The sequence below is a fragment of the Natator depressus genome, chromosome 2, assembly GCF_965152275.1.
Source record: "Natator depressus isolate rNatDep1 chromosome 2, rNatDep2.hap1, whole genome shotgun sequence".
Lineage (NCBI taxonomy): Eukaryota > Metazoa > Chordata > Testudines > Cheloniidae > Natator > Natator depressus.
The window spans coordinates 185,205,840-185,226,575 of NC_134235.1; the positions used below are offsets into that span (position 1 = coordinate 185,205,840).

At 43.1% G+C, this 20,736-nt stretch overlaps 1 pseudogene; it reads right to left on the bottom strand.

The window, feature by feature from the left end:
* Window positions 1–1,787: 1,787 nt before the first annotated feature.
* Window positions 1,788–10,264, bottom strand: LOC141981906 (C-C chemokine receptor type 8-like; annotated as a pseudogene).
* Window positions 10,265–20,736: the final 10,472 nt, after the last annotated feature.

Genomic DNA, 20,736 nt, shown 5'->3' on the forward strand with positions numbered 1-20,736 from the left:
TAGTCCATCTGAGGAGCATATACAGTATACGTTTCCAACCTAAACTCTGACTAAACATGGAGAAAAGAGTGGAAAATACGAATATGTAAATGGAGTGCTTCACAATTTCTAACTCTGTAAAGTCTTTGGAGAAATGGAAGTACTGTAATTAAATCACAGTATAGTTCTACTCTTTTTAGAGACATGAGAAATGACAACAAGAAGTCAGAATTAAAGTTAGAAATATATTTTGGGTAATTAATTAGTAACATTACAGTAACTGTAATGATATTTTAAAAATGAAAGGTAGAGTTGCTGAAAAAGACTAGACTATTTCTTGACACAGTCAATTATTTGACAATTCCTCACCTGTATATTTTCTAGATTTTAAGGCATTGCATTGTTCTTTAAAAATGTGCTTACAGCAACCTTAAATGAACATAAATGTAGTTTTGTTTCCATAAATTATTACTGGAGATTTGAGAAAAGACTTGCCTAAAAGGGAATTTGAGAGGTCTTATTTTGATGAAAAATTCCAGTGCATTGTACTTTAATGTAGCTTCAGGAATTATCATAACATATATTGCCAGGCAACTTCTACAGGATTGGGTTGGGGTGTGGGGGGATGGGACATACAGAAGTCATAAGATCTAATCCAGTGCCCGTCAAAGTCATGGGGAAGACTCCCCCTGACTTCAGTGAGTGTTGGATTGGGCCAATAGCACACGGCAGCAGAGCCATCTACATTTTAGAAAGGTTATGCACCAAACTAAACATATAAGAAAAAATTCTGCACTCAGAGGTTTCCGTACAAGAATGTGTTTCACTCCTGTCTGACTTCAGTGTTACACAGTCATAATGGCATTGAAACTGAGAGTTACATCTGTGTCAAACTGGAGTAACTGAAGGGTGAGTCAGGACATACATTTAAAAACTGTCACTGGATGGCTGTGCACACAAATCAGTTAAATGTGCAATGATTCATTTGACATCTAAGCTAAATAGCAGTCTCTCTCTATTGCTTAACTGTAGTCTCTGAAAATTACACAATGGCTACACTGAATAATTCTCATCAAGAAAGAAAGCAGCCAATCAGGAGGGAATTTTTTTGCTAGGAAACTTTTAAAAAAGCCATCACACACATTTAAAATTAAGTCAGAACTCAATAGATGTCCCCTCCCTCCAGCCCAGTTTGTGTTTTAATGCTTGTATACGTAAACTTCTCCCAGATTTTTAAACTATGGAAACTGTCAGGAAGCCAGTTATACAAAAGATGCCATTTTGCTTTATTCAAGAAAAAAAAAACACATTTAAAACAGAAAAATACTACGAGGAAGAAGAGACACTGAGCATAGGCAACGCATAGTATTATGGAAACACTGACATGAAGAGTCCAGCAAGTCTATGTCCTCTTCATTCACTGCCGGTTTCCATTGTCCACAAAGGTGTCAGATCATGTTGGTGATGGCATGTTCTGCTCATGTGTGAGTTTCTAGATAGGATCTCTGCATGTGGGTAGATGGATTTTTTCACAGCATGGGTTTGGAGGAATAGCTGCAATTTTTGAAGGAGTGGAAGTCAGAATCCAGGACCAACTTTCCTCTGTCCCTAAAAAATAAACAGCGGAGGTAGACCCCTGGGCTAAGTCAATGCTCGTAAGCTTTTTAGGGCAATCACTGTATTTAGATGAACGCAGGTAGAATGTATTCCTGGGCAGGCAGTGGGAAAGCTTTTACAGAACTTGGTCACTATCAGAATAGCCTAACACTTGAGTGGGCAAGGAGTGAGAATGATTGGCTGAATTGCTACTAGAAATACGACGGATGCAGGTTTGGAATATTTTTTTTAAGGTGAGCTTTAAACATCTCGCCAGCAAAAGCTTAGATCACCGGGTTCAGGCAGCAGTGGATGAAGGAGATTGATTCGGTCAGCTGCAGGGCCAGCGCTAGCCTTTGGCTCATCTCGCAGTCGTTGATGATGTGCAAGTTCTGCAGAGAGTCTAGAAAAAGCACAATGTTGAAGGGAGCCCAGAAAAGGAAAAAGATGACCACAATGATGAAAATCAGCTTGATGGCTTTGGTCTTGTTCTGGTTTTTGCAGCTCTGCAGATTTTTCAGGTTCTGGGAGTAGCAGTAAATGAGGATGCTGAGCGGGATCAAAAGGCCCAAGATGTTGACTTCAAACTAAGTGAAAAATCACCTGCTCACTTGGAGAGGGATAGCTCAGTGGTTTGAGCATTGGCCTGCTAAACCCAGGGTTGTGAGTTCAATCCTTGAGGGGGCCATTTAAGGATCCGGGGCAAAAATTGGGGATTGGTCCTGCTTTGAGCAGGGGGTTGGACTAGATGACCTCCTGAGGTCCCTTCCAACCCTGGTATTCAATGATATTTAGGGACACACTTGAGAGACTGTTCAATTTCTACTTCTTGGGGAAACGCCCTATTTGGTATAGCAGCCAAACCGACCATCATCCACAGATTAAGCTTATAATTATGCCACAAGTGACTGTCCGAACTCTCATAGCATAGACAGCATGAACGATTGCTATGTACCTGTCTGTGCTCATGAGGGTTATAAAGAAAATGCTGCTGTAAAAGCCCATGTAATAAATGCCAGCCATTTTACATGCTGCATTTCCAAAAATCCATTCTTCTGAATCATAGTGAGCTTGAAATGGGAGGGGGATAACAAAGAGCAGGTCAGAGTTTGCAAGGTTGAACACACACATGTCGGTCATGGTGGTGACTTTCTTCCTCGTCAAGAGTATACATATGACCAAGGCATTTCCTACTAGGCAGAAGACAAACACCAGGCAGTAAACTATTGGAAGAAACAGTGATTTAAACCTGCTGAAACCATTGCCCTCACTGCAAGGAGAGGTACCTTCATCATACGCATAGTTATATTCTGTGGTGTTTGGGAAAGGGCTTGTAACAGTCATCTTTAAGACCTGTGCACAAAAAAGAGATAATTACTTGATTATGGGTATGGAAGGGTTGCAGAAGACTGCATTTTGCCATTGTTACTCACGCTGAATGAAACACGCTGAGTCAACAGTGTGCCCTTGTTGCCAAGAAGGCCAATGGCATTTTGGGATGTATAAGTAGGGGCATAGCCAGCAGATCGAGGGATGTGATCGTTCCCCTCTATTCGACACTGGTGAGGCCTCATCTGGAGTACTGTGTCCAGTTTTGGGCCCCACACTACAAGAAGGATGTGGATAAATTGGAGAGAGTCCAGCGAAGGGCAACAAAAATGATTAGGGGTCTAGAGCACATGACTTATGAGGAGAGGCTGAGGGAGCTGGGATTGTTTAGTCTGCAGAAGAGAAGAATGAGGGGGGATTTGATAGCTGCTTTCAACTACCTGAAAGGGGGTTCCAAAGAGGATGGCTCTAGACTGTTCTCAATGGTAGCAGATGACAGAACGAGGAGTAATGGTCTCAAGTTGCAATGGGGGAGGTTTAGATTGGATATTAGGAAAAACTTTTTCACTAAGAGGGTGGTGAAACACTGGAATGCGTTACCTAGGGAGGTGGTAGAATCTCCTTCCTTAGAGGTTTTTAAGGTCAGGCTTGACAAAGCCCTGGCTGGGATGATTTAACTGGGAATTGGTCCTGCTTCGAGCAGGGGGTTGGACTAGATGACCTTCTGGGGTCCCTTCCAACCCTGATATTCTATGATTCTATGATTCTATGAAATCAATCTGGCTGCTTGAGGAATAAGGTATTAATCAGTGTAAAGACTTGTCTAAACACAAAATGATGCCGTTTTAACTAAACTGGTCAGATAAAGCAGTGCGAACCTCCCCCGTCCTCAGTATTAATGCAGTTATGCTGGTATAGCTTACTCCCGTAGGAGTCGAAGTCTTAAGTCCCTTTTGAAAATGGAACTTAGAGGGTTAGTTTTTAAAAACACCTATGTATAGGAGAGGGGAATTAAAAGTGACAGAGTATGTGATGTTGGGAGCTAGGGAGGAGAGTGAAGTTATCAAAAAGAGAGAAGGATTAGGAAGAAAGACAAGCAATTCAGCTTTGGAAAGGTAGAGTTTATGATAGCAGAGAGTCAGTCTCTGACACCGGACAGAGCTAGAGGTTAGGGTAGAGACTAGAGCAGGGTGACATTTTTTGGCTGAAACAATTTTAGGCAAAAAAATGCAGGCTTGGTAACATCAAAAAGTTGTGAATTTGTCTTGGTTTCACCAAATAGTTCGTGGTTAAAAACAAAACTTTTCATTGATGCTTTTGAAAAACAACATTGATTTTTCTGATCTGAAACAACTTTGTTTTGAAAAATTTCCTACAATTTTCTTTAAAAAAACCCCAAACCCCAGCACCTTCAATGCATGAAACATTTCATTTCAGATTGGATGAAACATTTCATTTGACCCAAAATTATTTTCTTTTACAAAATTGCCAGTGAATCAAGACATTCAGTTATTCCACTCTAGTAGAGAGGTAGATCTGGGAATTGTTGGCATAAAGGTGGTAATTAAAAACGTGAGAGCAGATGGCATGTAAATGCCTAATCTCTCCTCACCAGGGAGAGAATATCATGAGAGAACAGGAGAAAGGGATGCTGCTGCCTATTGATCTTGCTGTTTCTAATGAGGCCAAGAGTGGACAAAAAATGTGTTAATCCACAAGCCAGTAAGTAGTGGTGGGAAGAACAAGCAGTAGCTGAGAATATCATGGTATTTGGCATACTCCCACTTTAATGTTTACCTCCCTGAAAAATTTACTTTGAAATACTTTAGCATTTGCAGTATTCCTTATAATTAGAGGTCAGATCCTCAGCTGCTGTAAGTCAGTTTAGCTCATTGTAATTTACACAAGTTGAGGGCCTAGCCATGTGCTGGGATTCTGGCCCTAGAATTGTAATGGCACCCACCTAGATTAACTGAACTCCAGTGCTGACCACAAAATGAGAACAGTTGCTGCAAAAAGGTGTCATCTTTGTAAAAAGACTCTTAAACCTCTCCTTCCTACACAGTGATCTAGAGAAGATTTGTTTTGTCACAAAAAGGAAATTGTGGTTGTGACAGCAGATATTTTCAAGTATGTCTGACCTCAAGGAGAATTACTTCATAAACTCTTAGCTATGCTGCCTAGCAATGGTATTTCTAAGGCACCTCTCACTTGGATACCATAGAGCATCCCCAGGCTGTTTCTTGGCAGCAACTGGGGAGAGATTAAAATAAAAATTAGACCACTTTCTTTACATGAGGTTTACCAGTAAGTGGCTAAATATACCCCGAATCAGCTTGCCACTGCAGCAATCAACTAGAAAACAGAAATGTTTGCTTTGATCTGTTGCCTGGCTTCCATAGACTGCATTTCCAACTGAGTCATGCCAGTCTCACCCAAGAACAAAATCACCCTCTGTCATTACTAGACATTGCATTGATGACAGTTGGTTACTCAAAGTATGGCACTTTCACTCCTACAGTACCCAGAGCTGTGCTGGGTGCTTTACAGTTCAAATGGTCCCCGAGAGTTTACACTCTAATCTTAGAGGTTTGAGAAGTTGAGGTGAGAAACCATAATGTGGGAATGAGGTGAGGAAAGACTAGAGTTACAGTAGTAAGAACATGTGTTTCTGCCATGCAGTGATGTGCTCATCTTGATAGTTCAGTTAATACTGAAATTAAAAGAATAATAGCCATTATTATTGACTCACTTCTTGTGAGCATTGCCAAAAAATGGGTCTGAGATGCTGATTTGTGCGAGAAGAGGGGAGTGGTTTGGTGGATCAGAAATGGGAGGACATTCCAGGCGTGGGCAGCAGTGTGAAAGAAGAGGCAGATGCATGTGAGAGAGATGGACAAACAGGGATTGAGGCTGGAATGGAGGAGCCGGGGTGCCATGATAAACGACGAGTTTGGCTATGGAGGGTGTGGAAAGTGAAGACAAGAAGTTTAAACTAGATGTGGTGAAGAGGGAGGTGATGTGGTCTGTAGATTTCTGGGCGAGAAAGACCAATTTAGGAGCTGCATTTTGCTGAGCTGTTGCGGTCCAAATACAAGACAGAACAAGGCTTTAAGCAAGCAAGCAGGCTGGTCTGCCTGTCAGCTTTCCACCCTCTTTTATTTCTGTCCCTCCTCCTGCGCATTACATACTCCAACAGATAAAAGTAATACACTGGCTTTGTTTAATATTCTTATTTACCAATTTCTATCTACCGCATTCCTTGCTCTCGGGCCTTGAGCCCAGTCCTGGGAGGCTTCCCATGGTTCATGTCATCTGGGCGAGTTTCCAAGGTTCATGCCCTTGAGAGGAGCCGTGTGTGCACTGCTCCTACACAACACTCTGGGTGTGCCCTGAATGTTGCCAAGTGCATGAACCCTACACTGAGCCATTGCCTATCTATGGCTAACAGGGCAATGGATGAGCTTTCTCAGCTGCCAACGTCTAGACAGTGTTTGTACCGATTTAGCTATTTCAGTTAGGGCTGTGATTTTTCTTCAGAAATATCATCCACACTAGGAGTTGCACTGATTTATCTATATAAAGATACTTTATTCCCCTTCTTTTACCAGAATAAGTTCTCTATAACTGCATCCATACCAAGGGGGTTGTACCACTTTAACTACACCAGAATAATTAAAGCGGTACAACTTGTGTTTAGACAAGCCCTTAAGCACTCCTGCTACTACCCCTGTGCAGCAGCAGCTCACTGCACCAAAAATGGTTGTGCCCCAGGTATTCCTCAAATGCGCATTGTGGAGAAAATTCCAAACAAGCACCTGGTAGGGCTGTTAATGTTTGGATCCCCTAATGTTGCTTCACATATAGCTATTTACTGCAGACAAACAAACACAGGAACCCTACATGTGTGGACATCAGCGGTTTTACCCATTGTCTTAGTGTCACAGAACCTCATGCAAATTTTACCAGAAACTAATACATTGCAAAACTTCTAGGAATAACTGGGCTAACATCTGAAATCCTTTCTTCACACTACACAACATAACTAGTGGGGTCCCACAGAGGACCGATACTCCTCAATATTTTCATTAATGACTTGGATAACAGACTGGAGAGCATGCTTATGACATCAAGCTGGGAGGGGCTGCAAGTAGGGTTGTCGATTAATTGCAGTTAACGCATGCGATTAACTCAAAAAAAATCACAATTTAAAAAAATCAGTTGTGATTAATTGCACTATTAAGCAATAGAATACCAATTGAAATTTATTTAATAAATTTGGATTTTTTTCTACATTTTCAAAGTATACAGTGCTCACTTCGTTATTTTTATTACAAATATTTGCACTGTAAAAATCATAACCTAAATAGTATTTTTCAATTCACCTCATACAAGTACTATAGTGCAATCTCTTTATCATGAGTGCAGCTTACAAATTTAGATTTGTTACATAACTGCACTCAAAAAACAAAACAATGTAAAACTTTAGAGTTTACAAGTTCACTCAGTCCTACTTCTTGTTCAGCCAATTGCTAAGAGAAAGAAGTTTGTTTACATTGATGGGAGATACCGCTACCTGCTTATTTACAATGTCACCTGAAAGTGAAAACAGGTGTTTGCATGGCACTGTTGTAGCTGGCGTCTCAAGATATTTATGTTCCACATGCGTTAAAGATTCCTATGCCTCTTCATGCTTCGGCCATTGTTCCAGAGGACATACTTCTATGTGATAACGCTCATTAAAAATAATGCGTTTATTAAATTAGTGACTGAACTCCTTGGGGGAGAATTGTGTGTCTCCTGTTCTGTTTTACCTGCATTCTGCCATATATTTCATGTTACAGTAGTCTTGGATGATGACCCAGCACATGTTCATTTTGAGAACACTTTCACTGCTGATTTGACAAAATGCAAAGAAGGTACCGATGTAAGATTTCTAAAATATAGCTACAGCACTCGACCCAAGATTTAAGACTTGGAAGTGCCTTCCAAATCTGATCAGGACGGGGTGTACAACATGCTTTCAGAAGTCTTAAAAGAGCAACACTCTGAAGTGGAAACTACAGAACACAAACTGCCAAAAAAGAAAATCAACCTTCTGCTGGTAGCATCTGACTCAGGTGATTAAATGAACATACGTTGGTCCACACTGCTTTGGATCGTTATTGAGCAGAAACCATCATCAGCATGGATGCATGTCCTCTGGGTTGGTGATTGAAGCATCAAGGGACAAATGAATCTTTAGTGCATCTGGCATGTAAATATTTTGCAACACCAGCTACAATAGTGCCATGCAAATGCCTATTCTCACTTTCAGGTGACATTGTAAACAAGAAGCAGGCAGCATTAACTTACTTGTCTGAGCGATTTGCTGAACAAGAAGGAGAACTGATTGGATTTGTAGGCTCTAAATTTTTACATTCTTTTATTTTTGAATGCAGGGTTTTTGTACATAATTCTACTTTTGTAAGTTCAACTTTCATGATAAAGAAATTGCACTAAAGTACTTGTACTAGGTGAATTGAAAAACTATTTGTTTTTTACAGTGCAAATATTTGTAATAGAAATATAGTGAGCACTGTACACTTTGTATTCTGTGTTGTAATTGAAATCGATATATTTAAAAATGTAGAAAACATCCACAAATATTTAAATAAGTGGTATTCTGTTATTAACAGTGTGATTAATTGCACGATTAATCGCAATTAATGTTTTTTTAATCACTTGGCAGCCCTAGTTGCAAGCACTTTGGAGGACAGGATTTGAATACAAAACGACCTTGAAAAATGAGAATTGGTCTGAAATCAACAAAATGATATTTAATAAAGACACCTGCAAAATACTACACTTGTGCATTCAATTTTGCCTTCCTAACTACAAAATGGGGAATAATTGGGTAGGCAGCAGTACTGTAGAAAAAGGATCTGGTGGTTATAGTGACTCACAAATTGAATGATTCAGCAGTGTGATGCATTTGTGAAAAAAGTTGAAATCATTCCGGGGTGTATTAACAGAAGTGTCATGTGTAAGGCCTTGTCTACACTGGCAAGTTTTTGCACCGAAGAGCAGCTTTTTGCACTGAAGCCACAGGGGTGTACACACTGCAAAGCTACTTTTTGCTCCGAAAGTTCTCAGTTGCAGTGCTGCAAAAAAAAAAAAAAAGGCAAAAAAAACCACCACCCTGATGAGAGGTGTAAGATTTTTTGCGCCGAGGCTTTAGATCCGCAGTGCCAGTTTAGATACCCTGGTTGATTTCATGCTGTTATTGGCCACCGGGACGTGTCCCACAGTGCCCGTCCTGACTACTCTGGTCAGCATAGATGCTGGAACTAGGGGTGCTGCTGCACCCCTGGCTTGAAGTGATTATATGCAGGGTTTATACTTCAGTTCAATGGCTCTCAGCACCCCCATTATACACATTGTTCCAGAACCCCTGCCGTCTGCCCTATCCCTTTAAAGCCCCGGGAATTTTGAAATTCCCCTTCCTGTTTGCTCAGCAAAACATGGAGAGGTCTCATCATATCTTCCCAGGTGACCATGGTGGCTCCATGTACCAAATAATCTCCTGCTTGGAGCAATGCTGAGCTGCTGGATCTCATCGGCGTTTGGGGAGAGGAGGCTGTTCAGTCCCAGCTGTGCTCCAGCCATAGGAATTATGATATCTTTGGCCAGACTGCATTCAGCTTGTGCCAAAAGGGATATGACCAGGACATGCTGCAGTGCAGGGCCAAAGTGAAGGAGCTGAGGAACTCCTACCACAAGGTGAGGGAGGCAAACCATAGCTCTGGTGCTGCGCCCCAGATCTGCCATTTTTACAAGGAGTTGGACACTGTCCTCGGTGGCAACACTACATCCACCGCTAAGACCACTGTGATACTTCGGTGGGTCTGGAGCCAGTGGAAAGTGGACCTAGCCACGAGGAGGAAGTCATTGATGAAGAGGTGGAGGCTGAAGAAGATTCAGAGCCCCATGATGCATCCAACCAGGAGCTCTTCTCCACTCCAGAGGTGTCTAGCCAGTAACAGCAGTCACTGTCTGGCGAGCCAGAAGCAGGAGAGGAGACCACTGGTAAGTGGCTTTGCTTTTGTGAAGCGCTGAAGCAGGTTGGGGTAGAGAATTGTAGTAGCCTGACATGTTTCCGTGTGCTGTGCAATTCCCCACACAGCTAAGCAGTACGGCAGAACAGCAAGTTGATGGACTCCATCATTTCAAGGGAATCCTCCACAGAGATCTCTAGGAAACTTTTCTGGAGGTACTTGGCAATCCTCTGCTGCAGGTTCCTGGGCAGAGTTGCTTTGTTTCTTGCCCCATTAAGAGACACTTTCCTGTGCCACTCTACAATCACTTGGGCCGGGACCATCGCTGCACACAGGCGAGCAGCATAGGGACCAGGATGGAAGCCGCAAGCATGTAGCAGATGCACTCTTGCTTCCCTGCTCACCCTCGGCAGCAACATATCTTCCAAAGTGACCACCACCTGTGGAAAATGCTGGGAAAGTTATTGAGTGTTGGTCCCCCCTAAGAGCTGTGTGGCCTGTTCACATTGCTTTTCTGTAATAAACAGTGCCTCTGCATTCACTCACCATTCTTGGGGTCTTCTGTCTCATGTGTGCTTGCCTAGGGTCACCAAGAAAGCGATAGGTGTGTTACCTGTGGTGTTTTTTAATGCAGTGTATCACTGTTTATGTTTAGCTAACAATAATGCTTCTGTTAATAGTTACTTTTGGGCTTCACAAAAATGACCTTGGGAAGCCAGCCTCCCACCCTGGCAGAGCATCTCCGTAGGATTAGAAAGCGGTCAAGGTGGAGGAGGGAGGATCTGCTCCAGGATGTGATGCTGCACTTGGCAGAAGAAAAGATGGACCTGAAGCGACAGTGAGAAGTGAGACAGAAAAGAGAACGAGGCTTTCCATAAGGAAGCGACGGAGCAGCTGATAGCCATCCTGGAACGCCAAACGGACATGCTGCAGTCCCTCATCCTGCTCCAAACTGAGCCTATGCATGCCCACCCTCCCCTTCAGCAGATTCACAACTCATTCCCATGCCCTCCCCAAACTCCCCCTACATATTCCTATCAGCTTGCTGGAACGTCTCACTATCCTCTACATTACACTCCCAATGACAGTTTTTCAAATGAAAGCTGGACTTGTACAAACCTATGACCATTACCCTCCCTTGTACCTCACTATCTCTGTGTGTGTCTCTGTGTTGCTGTCATTAAATAAAAGCATTTTTTACAATTTGTAAGCAATCTTTATTTGTTTCTTTGAAAGCAATGATACCTTATGGCTTCAACAAGTCAACAGGCAATTTTATTACATCATTACATTGAATCACAGACCTTAACAATTACAACTGCTTCCTAGCATAGCAGACACTATTAAATGTTGCAGTCCCAAGCATAGCAACAAACATTACTGGTTTTCAGCTTCAAAGTGTTGCCTCAAGGCATCACTGATTCTTATGGCACCATGCTGCACCCCTCTAATAGCCCTGGTGTCTGGATGCTCAAATTCAGCCGACAGACGTTCTGCCTCAGTGGTCCAACCTTGAGTGAATCTTTCACCCTTCCCAAATATTATGTAGCGTACAGCACGCAGCTATAACCATGGGAATATTTTCATCATTCAGGTCTAGCCTGCCATAAAGGCATTGTCACATGCCTTCAACTGGCCAAAGGCACATTCAACAGTCATTCTGCACCTACTCAGCCTGTTGTTGAACTGCTTCTTACTACTGTCCAGGTTCCCTGTATACGACCTCATGAGCCATGGCATTCAGGGGTACGCAGGGTCTCCCAGGATCAGTATTGGCATTTCGACCTCCCCTACAGTGATCTTCCTGTCTAGAAAGAAAGTCCCTGTGTGACAGGGTTAGGACTCACCACCGCTGGTGCCTCCCACTGGTTGCTCCAGGAATTAGCTCTATCCAGTCATGGAGCACCTTTTTCACATGGTGCCTTGCCCCTCATCTGCTCTGCTGCTTTGGGGACCCTCATTGCTCCCCGCTCAGCAGCATCCTCTTCAGGACACTGCCCTCCAGCAGTGCCCACTGCTCCGGTCTCACCCCCTTCCGGGGGTTTGCTGTTATCAGCAGTCCACAATCTGCACCTGTTGTAGTGGCCAGCTGCAGCCTCTAAGTCTAGCCCCTTATCGCAGGGCCCAGCCACAGCCTGGATCAGGCCACACTCCTCTTCAGCCTGGTGTAGCACAAGGGGAAGGTGGGGTCCCAACCCAGGGACCCTCTAGCAGCAGCCTCTCTGCCCTCCTTCTCTCCCCTTGCCCTGCTATTGTCCCTGGGCCACTTCCCCTTTGGCCCTATGCATCTGTCTGGCCTAGGCCGGCAGCCTGGGGTTTTCCTTGGCCGGAGCTTCCCAGCTCCTTCTGGCCTTCCCCAGCACTGCTCTGTCCAAGGTGCTACCTTCCAGCTGAGGAGCCAGTCCCCCTCCCTTAACCACAAGGGAGAGACTGCCCACGCCCTTCCTGGGCAGCCTTTATATATGGCTGAGTCTGGCTCTGATTGGCTGTCTCTAACTCAGCCGCTGATTGGCTCCCTAGCAGGCCTTCTCTGATTGGCCGCCCACCTGCACCGCCTCCCTGGCCTGCTGAAGCCCCCTCTAGGATAGGAGTGGGGCAGCCATCCCACTACACCCTACTTGCAGCTTCCTGTACAGGCCGGTGTTCCTAAAGATGCGTGCATCATGCACCTTTCTGGACCAGCCTGCGTTAATGGCCGTGAAATGCCCACAGTGATCCACAAGCACCTGCAGAACCATAGAGAAATACCCCTTCTGATTAATGTACTCAGTCGCAAGATGGTCCGGTGCCAGAATTGAAATATGCGTGCCATCTATCGCCCCTCCAAAGTTAGGGAAACCCATTTCTGCAAAGCCATTCACAATCTCATGCACATTGCCAAGAGTCATGGTCTTTCGCAGCAGGATGTGATTAATGGCCCTGCACACTTGCATTAATGCAGCCCCAATGGTTGACTTTCCCACTCCAAACTGGTTCGTGACAGACTGTAGCAGTCTGGAGTCACCAGCTTCCACACTGCAATCTCCACGCACTTCTCCACTGAGAGGGCAGCTCTCATTCGGGTGTCCTTGTGCCTCAGGGCTGGGGTGAGCTCAGCACACGGTTCCAGGGAAGTGGCTATCCACATCCGAAAGTTCTGCAGCCACTGCTCGTCATCCCAGACCTGCATAACAATGCGATCCCACCACTCAGTGCCTGTTTCCTCAGCCCAAAAGCGACTGTGGTCAGCAGCTCCGTGAATGCCACAAGCAATCTCGTGTTGTAGCTGCTTGCCATGGCAGACCCAAAGACAGGCAACTGTGCCCGCCATAGCCTTTGTAATTTCAGGTATAACTCTATTGCCACTTGTGAAGTGTTAGTGAGAGCCAGCAGAGCAGTGGAGAGCAGTGTGGGATCCATTCCTGCAGATAGATTTGGTGGAGCGAAAAGAAAACAAGGGACACTTAAAATGGTGTGAACTGCAGGTGGAAGCACAAGGAATGCTGGGATGGAAAGTGGTGCATCATGGGGCATTGAGCCCAGACCCATGATGTGCCACAACCCCCTCCACCTTTCCACAAGACTTAGTGGAAGAAGGGGGAGAGCTGCACTGTAGGATGTCACAGTGCACTGCTCTGGATGTCAATGCAAGTGCCGCAAGTGTGAATACGCTATTGCACCAGTGGAAGACAGTGTGAACACACAACAGTGGTTTTTATTTCAGCGCTTTCTCAAAAGCGATGAAACTCTCGGTGAAAAAACTCTGCCAGTGTAGACATAGCCTCAGACACAGGAGGTAATTGTTCCACTCTGCTCAGCACTGTTGAGTCCTCTGCTGCAGTACTTTGTCCCGTTTCATGTGACATACTTTAGGAAACATGTGAATAAATGGGAAAGAGTCCAGTGGAGAGCAGCAAAAATAATGAAAAGTTTAGAAAATCTGACTTAAAAGGAAAGATTAAAAAAAACCTGGGCATGTTTAGTGTTGAGAAAAGAAGATTGAGGGGGATCTGACAACAGTTTTCAAATATATTAATGTCTGTTACAAAGAGGATAGTGATCAATTGTTCTCCATGTTCACTGAAAGTAGGACAAGAAGCAACCAACTTAATCTGCAGCAAAGGATGTTTAGATTAGACATTAGGAAAAACTTTCCAACTTAACCACTGGAGCAGACTTCCAAGGGAGGTTGTGGAATCCCCATCATCAGAGGTTTTTAAGAATGGATTAGACAAACACTTGTCAGGGATGGTCTACGTATACTTGGTCCTGCCTCAATGCCGGCGGCTGAACTAAAAGAGTTCTCGAGGTCCCTTTCACTCCTACATGTCTATGATTCTATAAGCAGTCATACAAAATGCTGTCATATGAATCTAAGCTACACTTCTGAAGAGGCTGTGTATGGAGTCATTATGGACCAGTGAGTACAGAAAAAAACCCAAACATTTGAACCTTCATCTTTCCATGAAAGGTCTCAATTTTTCCTTATCAGATTCCAACCTTTCAAGTGTGCTGTCTTTGAGCTACACTCTAGAAACCCAGGATAATTCCTCCCAAGGCTCACACTTGGGCGATGTGGCTCTGCACTCTGCCAACACAAGGCTGTACCTTAAAGATGCTTAGCATCGTACAGGATCAAAGCCTTTTTGAGGCTCAGTTTCCCAGACTGTAAAATGGAGATATGTAGTCCTACAGTATCTCAGGTACGTCATGACATGTAGGGCTTCAGGCCAGGTCCAGAGGGCCCTCAACTTCTACTGCAGTCAACAAGAGTGGAGAGCACTCAACACCTTACCACATCAGGCCACTAATAACACTGCAGTTTTCAGATGCAATCAGTCATTTTGTGTCACCATGTTTTTGTGCCCAGCTTGTGACACCTTGTCATAAATATAAAGGGAAGGGTAAACACCTTTAAAATCCTTCCTGGCCAGAGGAAAAACCCTTTCATCTGTAAAGGGTTAAGAAGCTAGGATAACCTCGCTGGCACCTGACCAAAATGACCAACGAGGAGACAAGATACTTTCAAAAGCTGGGGGGAGGGAGAAACAAAGCCTCTCTCTCTTGGTCTGTGTGATGCTTTTGCCGGGAACAGAACAGGAATGGAGTCTTAGAACTTAGTAAGTAATCTAGCTAGATATGAGTTAGATTCTGTTTTCTTTAAATGGCTGAGAAAATAAGCTGTGCTGAATGGCATGGATATTCCTGTTTTTGTGTCTTTTTGTAATTTAAGGTTTTGCCTAGAGGGATTCTCTATGTTTTGAATCTAATTACCCTGTAAGGTATTTACCATCCTGATTTTACAGAGGTGATTCTTTTACTTTTTCTTCAATTAAAATTCTTCTTTTAAGAATCTGATTGTTTTTTCATTGTTCTTAAGATCCAAGGATTTGTGTCTGTGTTCACCTATGCAAATTGGTGAGGATTTTTATCAAACCTTCCCCAGGAAAGGGGGTGTAGGGTATGGGAGGATTTTGGGGGGAAAGACGTTTCCAAACGGGCTCTTTCCCAGTTATATATCTGTTAGATGTTTGGTGGTGGAGGCGATAAACTACAAGGGCAAAAGGTAAAATAGTTTGTACCTTGGGGAAGTTTTAACCTAAGCTGGTAAAAGTAAACTTAGGAGGTTTTCATGCAGGTCCCCACATCTGTACCCTAGAGTTCAGAGCGGGGAAGAAACCTTGACACACCTAATGCCTGATTTCTATTTGGATTGCAACTAGTAGCTCTGAGTCTTCGACAGCTCTGAAAATAAGGCCCTAGAAGTCTCAAGCTGCACTCTCAAAAAATGAAGGCTTGCAAAATTACTGAAGGCTTCTGAAAATGTAGGCCCTGAAGGTTAGTAAAGTGCTCAGAGATCCTCAGCTGAAAAGCCTTATGGAGGTTTTTTGCTGTTTTCTGAACAAATACTTTCAAACCTGATTGCACGATTGGTGGTCTGACAGTTTCCTTTCTGACATGTACTTGTGCGATCGCCACACTTCTGCCGTGACTCACCATTGGGCACCCAGACTGAGTTTACTGTGAAGTTTTTCAACACTTTTTCTATCTTGCACATTTCCTGAAAAAGGTGGTAGAAAATGTGTTTCCTGAAAATGTAGTAAGTGAAAAAGAATAGCTTAAAAAAAACCCCATAAAAACTGCAAAATGAGCACAACTATCCTGCAACTTCCTGGTTAGAGATTCCACATCAATATAAGTGCCTACGTATATCTTATACTTAGAAGAAAGTAATTTTCTGGTGATTTTAAATGTGTACCTGGCTCACATAAAGGTATTTGGTATTTTTATTCCAACCAAGATTGGGCTCCATTGAGCTAGGGGCTGTGCATACACAAGCCCCAAAGAGTTTACAGCCTAGATAGAGAAGGCAGACAAATACTGGGGGAAAGGAGTCGTATCATCCCCATTTCACATGAGAAACTGAGGCCAAGAGAGATTAAGGATGATGTCTAAGGCATAATTTCATTGATTTAAAGGTCGGTGTGCGGCTAAGCTCCCTGGTCATCTTTGACAATCATCTCCAAGCAGCTTGCCCTAGGTTACATACACAGTGTGTGGCAGAGCCGGGAATTGAATCCCGCTCTGCTGAGGCACAGGCTGGTACTTTAACCACAAAGACCAGCCTTCCTCTAGTTCAAATAATGGTTTTACATATCCAGATCTTGATATTTCCTTTGATGAATTGATCAGTCCCCATGGCTTCATCTGTAGATTTCCACAGTAACAGTCTTGGGCAAGAGGGCTCTCTGGGCAGAGCACAGTTTTGTTTCTGGCTCAGAGAGCGGGCACCCTAGATTGAACTTTATATTTTATTTGTCAATGTTTCTTTAAAGAGAGAAAATATTCCAAGACCAGTAATTAAATATGACACCCCCCAACTGCTGTCATCCAAGGCTGTCCAAGTATTTTACAGTTGATGCATCTAGCCTCCCAATATCCCCGTGCGAGAGAGAATTATCCACATTTTACAGAGGGGGAAACTCAGTCACAGAGAGGTGACTTGACTTGCTCTAGGTGACACAGGAGTCAGCAGCCGAGTCTGGGCCTTCAACAAGCATAGCATGGAGGGAAAAAGACAAAAATATGCATGTAAGAGCAAGGGAGAGTTAATCTGGCCCTGCCTCTGGAACATGCCCAACACAAAAGTTTTCCAACACCCAATAACATGTCCCATGGACAAAGCAATGTAAAAGCATTCTGTAATATTATTATTTTTATGGCACCTTAAAATGTGCTGGGCACTTTAAATACATGTGAAAAAGATGATGTGGCTCAAGGAGAGATGAGGCAAAGGTGTCTGTGAGCAACCATTGCAATTTATGGATTCTGCAGGTTATTGTAATCTACGTCTGACTCTTCCTGGCTCCAACGGACCCTTCTGGGAGCAAGAAACATCCGGAATGCAGAGAGGCTCCAGCCATGGCCCATTTCTTCCACCAATTCCCACTACCCCACCTCCTCCTACTCAGGTGGAATTGCCAGCTAGGCAGTTAAACTGTTCCTCTACAGTTGTGCAAAGCAGCCAAAGTTGTAGCCCAAATCTGGCTTGTGATCTCTGCACCAGAGAACTTGCTGTTTAGGGACCTGTTGGAATTATTAATAATATTTGAAATGATAAGATAACGTTTAATTCTTTAATTTCATACTTATCCCACAGGACCCAGTTCTGCACATTAACTCACATGAGTGCTCCCATTGAAGTCCGTTGGGCTGCTTGTTTGAGTATGTGCTATTCAGCATGACAAAGTGTAAGGGTTCTACAATCAGGCCCTAAGTGGACAGACAGACTAAAACTGAAGTTTGGGGCAGGGGCAGGGAGGGGAGAACATATATAGCACCTAATGACACCCCATTGATGAATAGGTCCATCAATGGCTATCAGCCAGGATGAACAGGGATGGTGAGTGCCAGCTGTTTGCCAGAAGCTGGGAATGAACGACAGGGGATGGATCATGTGATGATTACCTGTTCTGTTCATTCCTTCTGGGGCACCTGGCACTGGCCACTGATGGAGGACAGGATACTGGGCTAGATGGACCTTTGGTCTGACCCATATGGCTGTTCTTATGTTCCCCCTTATTCCTGTTTTTCTTAGTTGTTAAAATAAAATAACAATTGTATTTGATTGTCATTATGACTCCCAATCTGGCATCAGGACCCAAGTTTTCTCCTTTAATTTCCCTTCTGACTCCCTCCTTCATTTTTCTTTTGCAGCTGAACAGGGCAGAGCCTAAATTTACACAGATGGGGTCAAATTCCAGCTGTTGAAAGAAGGTGCAACTCCATTGACTGCAGTGCAGTTGCTCCTATGGGCACTAGATCATATTTTGGCAGTGTATTTGAATTAGGAATTCATTAGAAAATTTGCACCAACCATAGGAACATGAAATGGAATTTGTGTCCCCCCCCCTCAAAAAAAATCTCCCCTTTCTCATGCAGAATGGATCATTGGAGAAAGGGTCTTGTCTGCAAGCGTATGCTCATATGAGCTCTTTCCTGGCAATATTTCACACACACCCCACACTGTGCTGCAGACTACTCATGCAGCAAACAGAATTAATCTGAGGAGTGGGCTGTCACAGTTCAGGGCACTTGCACCTGTATCCCTCTCTGTGGGCTCTTAAGGGCTCCCACTCTGAGCAGCCAGCTCCTCAATTGTCACCTCTCCTGGGTGGAGATGTGCGTCTCTCTCCCTTCTGACTGGGGTTTTTCCAGGCTGCACAGTTCTTTGCTGACACTGTCATACCCCCAACAAGCTAGACTGCCTAAACACGCTGTGATCTACGCTTTGCTTTCTCTCTGAGGGCAATGAACAGCTGTAATTGCCAGCAGTTATAAGTTACCACACAGCTTTTCCTAGCAAGCACATTTATTCTTACGGTGAAAAAATTACAGAGGAAATATATTAAAAACAAACTGTATGTAATTCCATGAGAGAGGAAAACTGCAGCTCCTCTAGGAACTAAGAACAGTGTAAAGTGATTATGTAAATTCACTCAGGTTGTAACAACCTCCTGGAGAAGTTCACATTTTTCAGTTCTGACTAGATTTTCTAGAGACCAACAGACAAAGAAAGAGCTTTTGGATAAATAGCCTGAGTTTAAACTGTCTCAGGACCTTGTTTCTGATCCAGCTAATGGACAGGACATTCTTTCCAAGGGGAAGGGTTGGACGAACTGACACCTATCAGAGCCCGAGGTTGGTGTGTAGGTTCTTTTGTTTTTAATATGTTTTAAAATCTTCCAGCAAAACCAGACTTGTCGTTCCTGATATTTCTAAGGTAAAAACAAAGCTGGAAAGAAAAAATCATTTAACAAATATCCAGACCTGCTTTCTACATTATAGAGACAGCAATAAAATACAAACTCCTTTTGACCTAAAAACAAACTTTGCAGCTGTCTTGGAAAGTTTTGCTGTGAAGAGCGGTGAGTTCTTCCTGTTTTGTGTCAACTTCTGCATTTCCAGTAAGAAACACTGTCTGAATCATCGCACAGTCCGCCCTCAGCGTCCTGAGATCGCAGTATGATTACATGATAACAAACACATTCTTATCACCAGGAAGAACATAAAAATCTCACCTGCCAAAAGGAAAAGGAGTACTTGTGGCACCTTAGAGACTAACCAATTTATTTGAGCATGAGCTTTCGTGAGCTACAGCTCACGAAAGCTCATGCTCAAATAAATTGGTTAGTCTCTAAGGTGCCACAAGTACTCCTTTTCTTTTTGCGAATACAGACTAACACGGCTGTTACTCTGAAACCTGTCACCTGCCAAAATGTCTCAACAAAAAAAGCAATATGTTCGTTTTTTCTCACAGTTCATGTTGCAATTTCTGGGTCATGTATGTGTGGTGATATGAGAAAGATAATTTTGCCTGTTACTTTCACCAACCTTTAGTGATATATATGGTCATTGTCCTTGAACTCTTACCCCAGCGCTGCATCTGTTCATTAAGATATAATAACCTTTGTTGCTTATGCAAACCATTTCAGTATTTGACCACAATCCTGCAATGAGCCCTGCACCTGCACAGAGCTCCACTGGAGCCAGAGATCAGTCTTTGCAGAATTGGGGCTTAAGCCTTGTCTATATTATAAAGTCACCTCCATTTAACTAAAAGTGTGATTTTTAAAATTCTTTAACTGATTGAGTTAAATCAGTTAAAAATCCTACTTTTACATTCTTGTATACATTGTTAATTCATTTTAAACTCGGTTTATATCAAATTAGCTCAACATAATTTCTTATTCCTTATCAAATTAAGCTAAATCAATATAAATTTTGAGTCCCTGAAGGATTTTGCACTAGTTTAATTAAGTCTGTTTTCAAACCAATTTAAAGGTAAAATGCTGTAACTTAAAATATTGACAAGGCCTTAGTCATCTTTTAGTGGGAACTGACTCAGGTACCACAGACTGCTTCTTGTGTGCTTCTTGTTGTCTCTGTGCACTTTAAATTAAATAACTGTGAAACCAAACACCAACTTTAACTGAAAACTTGCTATTCTCCCATCTGTCTAATCAAACAAATTCTTTTTTTCTTTTTTCCTTAAGTTCTTAACGCCTTGTCTGAATGCCCTGTCCACACTACAAACATTAACAATATTTAAACATAGTTGCGGTAATTGTCACCAAACCATGTGATGCTTATAACATCCTTTGCTTTCTTTCCCATCTGGACATTGAAAAACATTTAATAGATCAGTTAGGGAACTTTGTGTTAAGCCTGGTAGATACCCAGCTAAAACAATGTTCTTTGTTAAAATTTCAACATTTTTTTCCTCAAATTTTTGCCAAATTCAGTTCTGTTGGTG